Source organism: Erpetoichthys calabaricus, chromosome 6 (genome assembly GCF_900747795.2).
Source record: "Erpetoichthys calabaricus chromosome 6, fErpCal1.3, whole genome shotgun sequence".
Classification (NCBI taxonomy): Eukaryota; Metazoa; Chordata; class Cladistia; order Polypteriformes; family Polypteridae; genus Erpetoichthys; species Erpetoichthys calabaricus.
Genome location: NC_041399.2, coordinates 12982395 through 12998010, shown reverse-complemented (window position 1 = coordinate 12998010; position 15616 = coordinate 12982395). Strand labels below are relative to the sequence as shown.

The window sequence follows — 15616 nt, the reverse complement described above, 5'->3', positions numbered from 1 at the left end:
TCATGTCCAAATGTCTGTTAATTGGCATTTTCATTGTATAGTTACATTTCAGCCAGTCACAACTATTAAATACTTTTCTTCCTCCATAGTTCCAACAGGCACGATGTAACTCCAAGATGCCTACATTTTAAACCACCAGCGAACACTATGAAGATGGCATACATAATTCGACAATTCAAAAAAAGAACTGATCACCAAAACACCTTCCCCTCCATTATGCACTGTATTTCTGTGCATATACTGGATGTGTAAATATATACTCACACGCATGAATGGACATCTGAGGTTTGCTGTCACTGATGGTATCATCTCTTCTTTCTCCGGCCCTTCCGGTCCATCCACTCCCAGCAATGGTTGTCTCATTCTACAGAGAGCAAACCTGAGAATGGAGCTCCTGCTTAAGCACTGACAGATCTACAAACCCTCAACCTACCCTGATTGTTTCTGTTTTGCACTATTTTGAGTTTGGTTTTTATTCTATACAACATCGAGCACTTATTTAATTTTTTTGAACACTGTCAATATTAAAAGGGGTGACCAGATGCTGCCCCTACATTTCCTGCATGACCAGTGTGTTCCTTTAGATGATGACAATATACGAGGGGGTACCCAAAAATAACTAGAATCTGTACCTCGTCCACAATCTTGACTTAGTTGCGAATTTTGCCGCTAGGTGTAGCATAGTTACAATCTTCTGTGGCAGTCTGCCATGTGGCGTTGCTCTGTATTGTTTGTATGGCATTCTGTGTTGGTTTTTCTTGGTGCTTATTAAACGTGATCTGCAATTTTTCTGATGGGTGTGCATAAAGAACAGCGAGTCTGAGTTACATTTCGTTTTCTGTTAGGGAAAACAGCTTCTGAAACTACAGTGATGCTTGAAACTGCTTTTAAAGAGGAAACCTTAAATAAAACACAGGTCTACGAGTGGTTTTCATGTTTCAAATGAGGGGAAATGTCTTTTTCTTGTTATTGTTGAAAAAAGGAAAGCATTTTTGTACCATGGACAAAGTCAAAGAAAAATCGCTGCAGGCCATGGACAATGTTCCATCCATCCATCCATCCATCCATTTTCCAACCCGCTGAATCCGAACACAGGGTCACGGGGGTCTGCTGGAGCCAATCCCAGCCAACACAGGGCACAAGGCAGGAACCAATCCCGGGCAGGGTGCCAACCCACTGCAGTGGACAATGTTCCTCTTCAGCAATTCCAAAAAAGGTTTCCACAAGTGGAAAAACCACTGGGACAAGGGCATTAATTCACATGAAGGAATTTCAGTAAGTAAGCAATTATTAAAACAAATTTTTTTTCAATTCCGGTTATTTTTGGGTTCCCCCTCGCACGACAACGACCCCAAACATACAGCCAAAGTCATTAAGAACTATCAACAGCATAAAGAAGAACAAGAAGTCCTGGAAGTGATGGTATGGCCCCCACAGAGCCCTGATCTCAACATCATCGAGTGTGTCTGGGATTACATGACGAGACAGAAGGATGTGAGGAAGCCTACATCCACAGAAGATCTGTGGTTAGTTCTCCAAGATGTTTGGAACAACCTACCAGCCGAGTTCCTTCAAAAACTGTGTGCAAGTGTACCTAGAAGAATTGATGCTGTTTTGAAGGCAAAGGGTGGTCACACCAAATATTGATTTGATATCGATTTCTCATTCACTGCATTTTGTTGATTGATGAAAATAAATGATTAACACTTCCATTTTTGAAAGCACTCTTTGTTTACAGCATTTTTTCACACCTGCCTAAAACTTTTGCACAGTACTGTATATATATATAGATATATATATACTGTATATCGGAGACAGTTTATGGGTTCAGGGGTTGGTGCTGCCCTCTAAATCTTTCTCCTCTTTCTCTGGATACCAACCGACGAACCCTCAGCCTAAAGTCACTTCTGGTCGTCAGAAGACAGCCAACGTCACTCCAGATCTCACCTAATGTCATTTCCGGTCCCAGAATTCCACCGACCCACTACTTCACTTCCTGTCCGCCTGCTATACTATATATGCTACCCACGTTCTCTTTGCCCTCAGTTCTGCTTTGAGCTCAAGTCTGTAAAGACATTTCTACAATGGCCTTTTTTCCAAGTATACAGAGTGGATATCCCAAACGTTTCCCTTTGTTTTTGTGTCCTATTTAACAATATATGATGACACGCAAGTCCCTGTCTTACAGCAAAAGAAAATGTGGAGTCCAAAGGAATCAAGAAAACCAACTTTACTCCAGTCGAAACAGGAACAGTAAGGGTGTTTGTTCAAACTGGAGCTGCCACTTCAGTACACACAGACACAGCAAAGAAGCAGCGACAGGGCCAGGTCAGTGTCCGGGTTAAATCGATCCTTGCATCAACCATTGGACGATAAACGTGTTACGCGGTGAGGCTGTAAATTTGCGATTGACTCGGCAATGGGCAAGAAATCCTTGACTGATATGTCAATCGAATTTCAGCATGCAGCACAGTTGGGGAGATCTCAAAGGGTCTCAAAAATCTCACTATATATATATATATGTATTATGACAATAGATGGCACTATTCCAGCGCTTAACCTGACACAGACAGACCCAGGAGGCACACTAATAACACCTTTTATTTTATTTTCTTCCCTCGTGAAGAACATCTTCCCCGTCCCCACGAGTACACAACACAGTCCCAAAGAACAAACACATTACTTTCCTTCTCTATTCTCTTTTGTCTTTCTCCTCCATGACAAGCTTGTCTCCCCCCTCCCGACTCTGGCTCCCCGAGTAGTGTCTGCTGGCGGGTCCTTTCATAAGGCACCCGGAAGTGCTGCAAGTGCTTGTTGACCTACTTCTGGTGTGGCGGAAAAGCTGCTCTCCAAGGCTCACCCATAGCTGCAGCACCCCCTGGCGAAGCCCCCAGATCCCAACAGGGTTGTATCCAACTCCATCTCCCATGAAGCCCTGCGGGAGTCTGAGACAACGCTGCAACACAAGGGGGGCTGCCATCTAGTGTTCCGGGGGAGGTATTGTTCTGCCCACGCTTGCTCCCCTGGTCCTCTCAGTGAGGAGGCGTCCCGGCCGTCTGCCTGTGACAATATACTGTATATGTGTGTATGATTATGTGTATGCATTATGCAATTAGAACATTAGAACATTATTAGTAGTTTGTAAAGTTTCATTTTACCTATAAAAAGGGATGAGCGAAACAGAAAAAGTGAAATTGACACTAATATTTCCAAATGTGAAACACAAAACTCATTCATTCCAAAAAGAAATGCTGGGGTGACCTTGGTGTTTAATTAACTTTAGTTATATAGTTCTAAAAAAAAAGTGCACGTTGGCATAGCAAAGGTTTCGTCAAAGGAAAGGTTTAATGGCTCTCTTGAGCAGGTCTGTTTTCAGAGTAGCTCCGTTATGTGGTCTGCTCGTATTAAAAAAAATTCGGACGTGAATGTCAGTAGGCTTTGCACCCTAGGAACCAAGATACTCGAACTATTCTATAACATTTCAGTAATTATTTACCGCTCTGATCCTGATCTTTCTGATCATAAAATAGGTTGTTACAATAGCGACTGATGAGAAGAATTCATTATTAATCGCAGAATTATGATATTTGAGGGTTCTTCTAGCGCGACTCTTTCTCTTTGCATGATTTGGCTCAAAAACTAATCAGCACATCGTCATCTCATAACAGGTTTAAGTGTCGAGTTTGGTATTTTCCAGTCCAGCCTTTTTAGCTCTAGACCGTCCTCAAGAAACTGTGACACACAGACAGACACACACCCGTCATCGAGATGTTTTCAGTATCATGGGACCCTAAAAAGTCAAGATAAGTTGAAAACTTGAGATTGAAATTTTGGGCAAATCTAAAGCCCCAACAGACAGACAATAGGTTATGGTGGGGCAGGGTGCAAAGCATAAACGATGTCTCCTTCTGGGGCTTTATATGACTCTAACTGAAAGGGGTGAAGTCAGTTACCCTCAATGGCACTGTTAGAACATTAGAACAATCGAGATGAGAACAGGCCATTCAGCCCAATAAAGCTCGCCAGTCCTATCCACGTATTTCTTCCAAAAAAACATCAAAGTCCCTAAAGTCTTTCTGTCTACCACACTACTTGGTCACTTATTCCAAGTGTTTATCGTTCTTTGTGTGAAGAAAAACTTCCTAATGTTTGTGCGAAATTTACCCTTAACAAGTTTCCAAATGTGTCCACGTGTTCTTGATGAACTCATTTTAAAATAACAGTCTCGATCCACTGGACTAATTCCCTTCATAATTTTAAACACTTCAATCATGTCACCTCTTAATTTCCTTTTACTTAAACTGTAAAGGCTCAGCTCTTTTAATTTTTCGTCATAATTCATCCTCTGTAGTCCTGAATCAGTCTAGTCGTTCTTCTCTGGACCTTTTCTAGTGCTGCTATGTCCTTTTTGTAGCCTATTGAGGGACAGGGAACCAACTTAATTAGCAACAGCGACCCCTATCGTCCCGGAGTGGTGGTACATACCTCAGATGTGCCCAGAAGGTGTTCCTATGACGTGGATGTGTGAAACTCACTCACTTAAAAGTTTTTGAGAATTTTAAACTTTTTTGGGGATGGAAAACAAGAAATATTTCTTCCTAAAGCCACACGCACTGCTGTATTTACCTGTGTTATTTTCCGCAGCTGTGTAATGCATGTCATCTACAGCACACCTGTCAAATTGAATTCTATTTATGCCTCTTATTTACGTCAACACAGAGGATATGACATGCTGCATATTTTGCACACAAAGACACACCGGCGACACATTATTGTGCGCATTTTCCTCTTTCCTCCACTCACTACATAGTATAGTGGAGTATAGGATATAATTAGAATTATAGTATAGCAATTGCTAGGACTTTCACCATAATGGCCAAAGCAGAGATCATGCACCTCAGTAAAATGTCTACACAGGATTTATTTATGTCCACCTTAGTATATTTTCATTTAAAAACAGCAGTTCTAAACTAAAAATGATCTCCGTCCACACTAGCGTTCTCATATCATTTACAAAATCCCCACACTAAAACGACCTGAAATGCATATGACGTAGACATTTGTCTACACTGGACCTTCATGCATCGCTGGAGAAACCTGAAAACTGATAACAACACCGCCGGCTAAGGGATTTGTCACAAAATTGTAGCAACCAATAAATTATTTGCCTTTAATTCATGTATGAGAACATCCAAATAGTAAGTAACACAGTTTAGATGCATACTGGTAAAGGAACACAACAAGTGCAACGTAAAGCAACTCCACTTTTGGATGGACTGGTCTCTGTACACAGAGGAACTACATAAGAAGGTGCAGAGCAGGCTCTCTTTCCTTAGAAGACTGTACACAAGTAATGTGGGAAGTGACATCCTTCACATTTTCTATAACTCTATGATGGCCAGTGAGATTTACTATGCTGTGGTGTGATGGGCTGATGGCATCAATTCAAGAGAAGCCCACTGAATTAATAAGCTAATTAAAAGAGCAGGCTCAGTTATGGGACTCACTCTGGACCCCCTGGAGCTCATAGAGGAGTAGAGAATGAAAACTAAACTGAGTGCCATTATGAACAATGTTGCACATCCTCTCTCTGACACACCAACACCGAGGACTTTCAGCCAACAAATTATTCAGCAGAAGTGTGTCAGATGTGACTAGGGGGCTCCTTTATACCAACAGCAATACGCCTGTATGGAGCCTCACTGGGACTGGGACTGCCAAGGCACAAGTTTTCTTCTTTTTTAGTCATGGTAGCTCTGAGGCTGGGGCTCTGCACCGGCAATTGAAAGATTGCTGGTTTGAATCCCATAAATGCCAGAAATGACTCTACTCCATTGGGCCCTTGAGCAAAGCCCTTAACCTGAAATTGCTCTGTCCTGAGTATGACGTTAACCTGAATCCAGCCCTGCAAGCAGATCCCTCAACTAGCAAGGGAAATTTCCGGCTTGGTGGCAGGATTGGCACTCCAGCCACTGTAAAAACAAACCTCACACCGTGGTCATGAGGTGTCATCCGCTGCACTCGGATCCCAATCTGGGTGGTTTATCATGTGGTGGGTGTGGCAACGTGCTGTAATCAGTGCATGCTGCCAATGTCTCTCTTTTAGTCATTCTCATGTTTGTTCAGACCATAGTTATTTATGTATTTATTAAAAGAAAAGTAAAAAGAAAGATAACAAGAATGCAAGATAACAAATTCTACTGTCTGCCTGAGCAGGTGCCTTTTATATAAATCATATTTAGTTATAAATCTGTCTCACTGTATTAAAATAGTGTTTTTTCTACCTATCTATTATATAGTGCCATTCTTTCTATCTATGGATCTATCTGTTTATTATATTGTGTATCACGCATGCACGTCAGAGGACTTACTCACGGCGAGAGGGGGTTGTGTCACTGCCATTCTCGTCTCCTTCTCTCCCTGCCACTCAGAGAAACCGCCCAGTGACGGCACTAAGCTCCGCCCCTTCCAGTGCTCGGGACGCCAGAAAGCGGCGTCATTTACTCATGAGACTACGATTTTGGTTTTGGGCCCTGTTATAAACAAAAGATAGGATTGATTTCTTTGGTTTTTGACTTTGTATATTATAAAGTTCCTATCTATCTATCTATCTATCTATCTATCTATCTATCTATCTATCTATCTATCTATCTATCTATCTATCTATCTATCTATCTATCTATCTATCTATCTATCTATCTATCTATCTATCTATCTATCTATCTATCTATCGCAATTAAAGACTGAAATGTTTGTTCTATTTAAACATAAACATATAAAGTTTTATAAACATATAAAGTCTTATCCTGCCAACTACGCTAATATATCTATCTATCTATCTATCTATCTATCTATCTATCTATCTATCTATCTATCTATCTATCTATCTATCTATCTATCTATCTATCTATCTATCTATCTATCTATCTATCTATCTATCTAATCCTGCCAACTACGCTAATCTAGCTATCTATCTATTTATCATTAATATAGTGCATCTCATATCTATCTATCTATCTATCTATCTATCTATCTATCTATCTATCTATCTATCTATCTATCTATCTATCTATCTATCTATCTATCTATCTAATCCTGCCAACTACGCTAATCTAGCTATCTATCTATTTATCATTAATATAGTGCATCTCATATCTATCTATCTATCTATCTATCTATCTATCTATCTATCTATCTATCTATCTATTATTGATATAGTACCTTTCTATCTATCTATTTTTGTTTCTTTCCAGCATGGACAAAACTTGTAACTTTTGCTCTTGACAGAAGTGTGGCTATCTGTGTAAGGGCAGTGGTTTAGTGGTTACAGCAATGGACTTGAAGCCATAGGTCTGTGGGTTCAACTCCCACCTGTAAGTTACTGTGTGGTGCCAATGCCGGTGGTCTAACCTGCGTATATCCCAAATAAATAATAACGCAGGAGTTTCTCCTGTTTCCTTATCTCTATGGCTGCCACTTCTGCTAAAGACTGATTGATTGCCTTGAATGAGGTGGGTGGAGAATAATTCTGCTTTCCTCAGTAAATCACCTTTAGTTTATATAACACCTTTCAAAGCATTCACCATCACAAAGTAAGAGATGTACTCTGTCTTTTTACAGGTGCTGATTTGCATTGTGGTCCTTTCTGCTTTGTAACAAACCTGGTGATGGTGGCGCTCTTGGTGTACGACTCTTTATAAATGAATAAAAACGACTGATTGGTTAAAGCATCCTGAGTAGACAGAAATAAAACAAAAAAAAAAAGGGTCTACCCAGATGCCAAATTGCTGTCTGTTTACGGCACGGCTGCTATAAATCTGTGGCCGCTGACTGCTGTGAAGTGCGGGGATTTGCAGTGTTCATCAAAATACATTTATGGCTTATTAACTGCTGCTACTGTTCCGAAACATGTACTTCAGGCAATGACCGTGGAGTAAACCATAAGAGCTCCCAAACTGCTGTCAGTTTTAGTTTTTGGCATTTGTTTGGCAATCCACTGATCAATCAATCAATCAATCAATCAATCAATCAATCGTGTGCCTTTCATAAAGAGTGCTTTTAAAACACGCCGCCCAGACTGACTGCGATAACTGAAGCACAAGAAGAGTGGTCTGCCTGTGCCATGTCAAGCCAAAACAACCTTCACCTCAACCAAGAAGGGTTTCATTTATTTATTTATTTAATTTTTTTTACAATATTCAGAATGTTAAAGAGAAATCCTACAAATCACTCTAAAACATTAAAGTGCGTGTTGAAATGGGAGGGGGATTTTACTTAACGTCCATTTAAAATTTCCCACTTGAGGTAAATGTGGCCCCTTTTGAACAACCCAATCACGGGTGCTGTCTGTTTTCTTTAATGGCACCACAACCATAAAAGAGATGAAAGCGGCTAACTAAATAAAGTGTATGACAAGGAAAAGGGAGAAAAATGAGCAGATGATTAAAACACATAAAGGCTGACCCACACATTTTCTGGAAAGCAAATATTCCTGATTCCCAGGGTTAAGCAGGCATACTCATTAATTTGACAGAAGCAGGCTTGAAAGCCGGGCAAATCTGCGAGGCACATTTTAGCGCAATTCTAATAACCTGCAGCAGCTCCTAATTACAATAATATCTCCTAATATCAGGCCACAATGCTCTCTGATTGAAGCTTGAAACATTAATTGCTTTTGGCAAAAAAAAAAAAGGGGGGGGGGGGGGGATTTGTGGGAGAAACTTTTTTTTTTTCTTTCCTGCAATCAAAATTCTGTGCATCTTCAAGAAAATAGAAAATAGCGAGCGCTCACATCCATGTGCAAGGCTTGGTAAAAAGTTCTGCAACCAAATGCTGCTTCTGCTCCCACGCACTCCCAATGATAAGTCCATTGAATAGAGGAACGCAGCAAATTATATTACACTCCGCACATTAACAACGTTCAACTGCAGAGCATGTGAAGATGGGTGATTTCTATTGGACCCTCAAAGACTCTGCTCCGTTACCTTTCAAGTTTTCTAGTCTCCCCTCCATTCCTTTCTCCACTCTTTCACCTTCCCTTAGGCCTTTACTACTTGTGCACCAGTAACTGGCCAGGCTGCAGCCCAGCTGCTTCAATACGCCGTCCTTTAAAAAGCTGCTGCCAGCTTTACCTTGGGGTTGTGCGGCTTCCCGTCTGTAGATCAATGTCAAAGAAAGACTGGGGGGGGAGAAAAGAGAAAAAAAAAAGAAAAAAAGACAGAGAGAGACAGCGGAGGGTCCTGCGCCCTCTCTAAAAGACAGTAGCCCTGCCACCTAGTGGTGCGAAGAGGGATTTATGGCCACTGTTAACACAAAGCGGGCCGAGCGAGAGAAAGGAGCCTCACGGTGTCACATTTAATAAACGCAGAAAATGAAGGCCTGCTGAGAGCATTGCATTGCTTACGACATCCTTTTATACTTGCAGATAGCTTTTACTTTTCCTTCTTTATTCTAGTCAAAAACTATATTTTTGTCCAACATTGCACAGCTTGTTTCTGTGTCTGTCAACTGAAAGCATGACAGAATAATAATAATAATTATTATTATTATTATTATTATTATTATTAGTAGTAGTAGTAGTAGTAGTAGTAATAGTTATAGTGTTACTGTCCAGTTTCATATTGTATGTATCTCATTTTAAGAAACTTTATATGATTATGTTTAAATAGAACAAACATTTCAATCTTTAATTGCGATAGATAGATAGATAGATAGATAGATAGATAGATAGATAGATAGATAGATAGATAGATAGATAGATAGATAGATAGATAGATAGATACTGTGTGATATTCAGACAGGTAAAGTGCTATATAATAAACAGACAGTGACTCCACTAGATAGATAGATAGATAGATAGATAGATAGATAGATAGATAGATAGATAGATAGATAGATAGATAGATAGATAGATAGATAGATAGATAGATAGATAGATAGATAGATAGATAGATAGATAGATAGATAGATAGATAGATACTGTGTGATATTCAGACAGGTAAAGTGCTATATAATAAACAGACAGTGACTCCACTAGATAGATAGATAGATAGATAGATAGATAGATAGATAGATAGATAGATAGATAGATAGATAGATAGATAGATAGATAGATAGATAGATAGATATTAATTTTAGTATAGTCGGCAGGATCAAAACATGACATAGATAGATAGATAGATAGATAGATAGATAGATAGATAGATAGATAGATAGATAGATAGATAGATAGATAGATAGATAGATAGATAGATATTGTGAAAGGAACTCTATAAAACTCAAATATATAGATAAGGCCCCATTTGATAGATAGACAGATAGATGTAGAAGGCACTATATACAGTAATTAATAGATAGATATGAAAGGCACTATACCATATATAAATGAATAAGGCACTATTTAATTCATAGATACATAGATAGATAGATTATCTACTGTATATATGAGTTTTATAATAATAATAATAATAATAATAATAATACAAATAATAAGGTGCTATAAAATAAATAGACAAGGCCAGTGCAGTGATTTATCCATAGATATGAAAGGCGCTATATAACAGGTAGCTACAGGCTGAAGATTTTCTGTTGTCTCCCTGTGTCCTTATTTTAGTAAGAGGCACTCTTTTATAAGTGTAATTAAATGAGAATGATTCTGTATAATACATATATAGAAAGGTGTTAAATAAGATAAAGAGAAAAGATACCATATAAAACAGAGAAATAGATTTAGCATTAGATATGCTATTTATGCTATGCTATATACTATTTAAGAGGCGCCTATGAAGCGAGGCTCAGTCAGACTACAGAATTTCTGTTCAATACATTGTTACGAATCCTTGATGTCTCTTTGTTAGTTCTGTTCATTTATCAAGATCATCATGGTAGGCAGTGTGGCTCAGTGGTTAAGGCTTTGGACTTTAAACCCTGTGTTTGTGGGTTCAGATCCCACTAGTGATGTTGTGTCTCCCTAACCCAGTCACTTGACCTGACTGTGCTGCAATTGGAAAACAAAAAAAAAAATGTTCCCAGTTGTATCATACATGTTTTAAGTTGCCTTCGATAAAGCTGTCAGCCAAATTAGTACATTTCTAAAATTGCAATAGATTATATTTTGAATTAATGTAATAATTGCTGTAAAATTACCTTAAACAGGGAGATAAAATGTTGCTATTTTCCTTTTATAAACGGAGTATGTTAATCCAGTGAATTACAATCATTCCACTTTTTCATATCAAACCCTAAACAAATCAACAGATGGTTGCCCATTGTCATAAATGAAAGTGAAGAATAAGTCACAATAGCCACAAAAATACCCACATGCAATTCAGAGATGTATTGCTGGAGAGATGGGGGTGGTAGAAAAGGGCATACTATTTAAACACGGAAACAGCAAAATAACAAACTAGCAAAGTCGATACAAAGTTCTCCAACTGGTGAGTAAACACAGACCTACTAACATGACACGAGTGTGCCTGCTGAGAACGCTGTGGTTGAACAATGAGAATGCTGCTACTCCGTTATCAGTACCCTCAGGAGTTGTCATTACTACTTCAGTTGGGGAAAACTGTTGGAAAAAAACATAAAAGCTGAATATTATTCTAAAGTTTTAATTTTTTTTTTTGAAGGATACCAACCTTCAAGATTTACAAGAACTAAAGAAAGAGATAAAGGATAACTTTCAACAATTCAATACAAATAGAATTGTAAGGGCTGACTTCTGTTCTGGTCATGTTGACATGTGTGTGGATGTGCTTGTTCATGGGTACTTTATACAACGATACTGCTCACGCTACAAAAGGCTTTAGAAAATAAACAGAAAATGGACGTGTCGTCAAATACATAAAGTCTGATATGTCTACGATAGATAGATAGATAGATAGATAGATAGATAGATAGATAGATAGATAGATAGATAGATAGATAGATAGATAGATAGATATTAATTTTAGTATAGTCGGCAGGATCAAAACATGACATAGATAGATAGATAGATAGATAGATAGATAGATAGATAGATAGATAGATAGATAGATAGATAGATAGATAGATAGATAGATAGATAGTACAGTACAAATTAATGTATTTTGAACACTGAGGAAGTCTGCATTTTATTTAATTTCTACACCACACATCCAACACTGTAAGCAGCATTCAAAACCTTACAAGCTTCTTTTAGAAAAACACCATCTCTCTTACTACAACAAAGTATGCTTGTCCAATGACATAAAAATGAAAAAGATGATCAACTTTAAAAACCCTACACAACATTGTGACTGGACTTGGGGTGATGTGGAGCAACCTTCCTTTAGGGTTTAAAAAAGAAAGTTCAAAAAAGGCAGTCTGGCAGTAAAACCCAACATGTGTGGAAGAAAGACTGTGATTATATTACTGAGATACAACCATTTGGGTCACCCAGCATTCCTATAGATAGATAGATAGATAGATAGATAGATAGATAGATAGATAGATAGATAGATAGATAGATAGATAGATAGATAGATAGATAGATAGATAGATAGATAGATAGATAGATAGATAGATAGATAGATAGATAGATAGATAGATAGATAGATAGATAGATAGATAGATAGATAGATAGATAGATTTTTTTATTGCACAGGAAAAATTACTGCATTTTAGACACTGAGGAAAGCTGCATTTTCTATAACTTCTTCACCATACTCCCAGTACTGCAAACAGAAGGCAACACCTTACAAGCTGTTTTTAGTAATGACATAATCCTTACCAAACAAAAGATGCTTGACCAAAGTCATTAAAGAAGAAAAGTATTAAAACACCTACACAATGTTGTGACTGGAGTTGGAGTAATGCGGAGCTGCCTAACTTTAGGCTTTAAGGAAGAAAGTTCAAAAAAGCTGTCTAGTGGCAAAGCCTGACATGTATGCTGAAAACACTTAAGCTTAAAGACTGTGATTATAATGCTCAAAAATAACCATTTGGGCCAACCAGCATTCCTACAGAGATATGAATAGAGCTGTATAGGATAACAGAAAAGACACGATCTTCAGTGTTCTTTTTGTATTGTTTGTCTCTCTTCATGCTTTTTTATTTAGTAGAATGTATTTTTATAAGTATGATAGACAGATAGGCACTATATGATAGATAGATAGATAGATAGATAGATAGATAGATAGATAGATAGATAGATAGATAGATAGATAGATAGATAGATAGATAGATAGATAGATAGATAGAAAGGTGCTATATACATTAAATAGAAAAGACTATATTAAATATCCATCCATCCATTATCCATTCCAGTTTTATCCTGAGTAGGGTCCCAGGGGACTGGTGCCTATCCCAGTGAGCAAAAAGTTGCAAGGCAGGAACAATGCTCTGCTGCCAGTCCATTGTAGGATGTTATATTAAACAGAGATATAAATTTTTCAACAGATATGAATGACACAATATAAGAGGCAACTGTGAAGGAAATTTCTTTCCCATTTTTTTTTTATTCTGATTGCCTCTGTTTGTTTTGCTAATTTAGTTAAAGGTACTATTTTATCATAGGTGTAATAGACAAACCGATAAGAAAGGCATTGTATAATAGATAGATAGATAGATAGATAGATAGATAGATAGATAGATAGATAGATAGATAGATAGATAGATAGATAGATAGATAGAAGGCACTGTATAAAAATGCATTAAAATCAATAAGAAAACATTTCTGCTATACCAACAAGTCGGCTGTTTATGATTAGATTTAACTCCCGTCCTTTTTATATTTGGAATAATTACATGCTGCTCTAAAGTAACCCACTATATATATATATATATATATATATATATATATATATATATATATATATATATATATATATATATATATATATATATATATATATGGCAGAGAAGAGCGCCTGGGTATCCCCACTCGGGTGATGTCAGTGCCCTCAGTCTTTGACTTCAGGATCGTCCGGCCGGCGCGTGCGGGTCTCTCGTCCCCTCTTGTCTTTCAGCCGCTTCTCCCAATGCGCAGGCATTCATTCAGGCGGAAGACTCTGTGCAAAGTGGCATCGTTTAATTAAAGAAACAATAAGTAAGGCAGGTCATTTTAAGCCCAAGGTCCTCTAAAAGATGAAGCGAAAATACTGCGCAAGCACCTGAGGTGTAAGTTTGCGAGCGGCTTTCGGTTTTAAGTGCGAGCGGCGGGCTCGCTGTCTCTTGCGCCCCGCGTACACCTGTCTTTGCCGATAAAGTTGCATGTTGTGTCCGTCCTCACCTGCCCGCTGCACAGAACGTTCAGAGTGGTCACCCAGTGTGAATGTGCCTGTCAGTGCTGCCCGACTGAAAGATCGGTCCCGCATTGCCTAACGCACGTCGCAAAAAATGAGAAGATACAACCACAAAAAGCAAAGAATCTGCTTGCAGTAAGAGAAAGCCAGGGGTCGGTATCAAGCACAACAGACACTGCAGAGGTAGCCTTCTTCCCAGAATACTAATTAAAGATTGTGCCAACATTGTCCAGCGATGAGGACTATGGAACGGTCGGGCACCCCTGTTCCCTCGGCGGGCACATCTAGAGTCCCCCGCTCTTAAAATTCCAGCAGCCCCCTTTGGAGGGTATTCACCCTTGTACCACAGAAGTACTTTTATCCGATCGAACAGCGGGCTCCGACGCAGATGACTTTGCACTTGCTCGAGTACTTTCGATGACTGCAGCCGACTGGCACTTTCCTCTCCGCGCTGGATATGCGCTAGCTAAGACAGAGAGCCACCTGAGCTCGGGAGCGCTTGATCCGAAACAGAAACGTTTTCTTACCTCCCATTTGCCGTCCTGTAGCTTTGCCGAATCCACGCGAGGCTGTCCGTATGAGATTTTGTGATGTTATAGTTTAAATTCTCCGTCCTCCCCGATGCGTGCGTGAAGCAGCGACAGTCCTTTCTGGTGCTCCGACTCGAACTTCGAGCAGCTTTGGGGAGACTGAGCTAAAGACGCAACTGAAACTGCTGGTCTCCGGTGCGCTGGACTTCTCGCCCAATATCAGGCTCGCCTCGCCTGGCGCTCCTAATGCCACTTCAAATTATACAAGTGAGAGAAAAGGAAAACGGAAGAAAGGAAAAAAAAGAGGAAAGGAAAAAAGGAGACGCAAGACTTTGTATTTTTTTTTTACCACCCTGGGATGACTAGGTGCTATTCAAGTGACCCAAAGCAGAACTCCCACTTGACAGAATCTATAGATTGAGTCTTAAGAATAAAAAAAAGGGCGGGGGGGGGGGGGGGGGGGATAGGGTTGGGGGGTGGTAAACGGGGTTGTAGGGAGAGGGATTGAAGGGGGTGGGGCTGAAGACAATCCATCTCCCGGTGAAGAATTTGCATTTGAAAGCTTCAAGCTTGGGGAGAGATTTTAATAGAGGATTTTTTTCTTCCTGTTTTGACGGTAATGCTGTTCAAAAAAATAAAAAGACGAGCTGCTAATAGGGGGTCGCGTGATTCAAGTCAGGGGCACACATGCCACGGGTTTACGTCCCCTGGTATTAAGTGGCAGAAGAACCGAGTTGCGATGCGCTCATTAAAAACACGTGCATCTAGAAAGAAAGAAAGAAAGAAAGAAAGAAAGAAAGAAAGAAAGAAAGATCCGTACGGGAC

General features: G+C 39.2%; 1 protein-coding gene across 1 annotated transcript in view; it reads right to left on the bottom strand.

Moving 5' to 3' along the window:
• Positions 1–15179, bottom strand: part of LOC114653209 (cadherin-7-like) — a 322615-nt gene extending 307436 nt beyond the window's left edge. The window contains 1 exon segment of the mRNA XM_051929318.1: positions 14789–15179. The gene's annotated coding sequence lies outside the window, so the exon portion shown is untranslated.
• Positions 15180–15616: the final 437 nt, after the last annotated feature.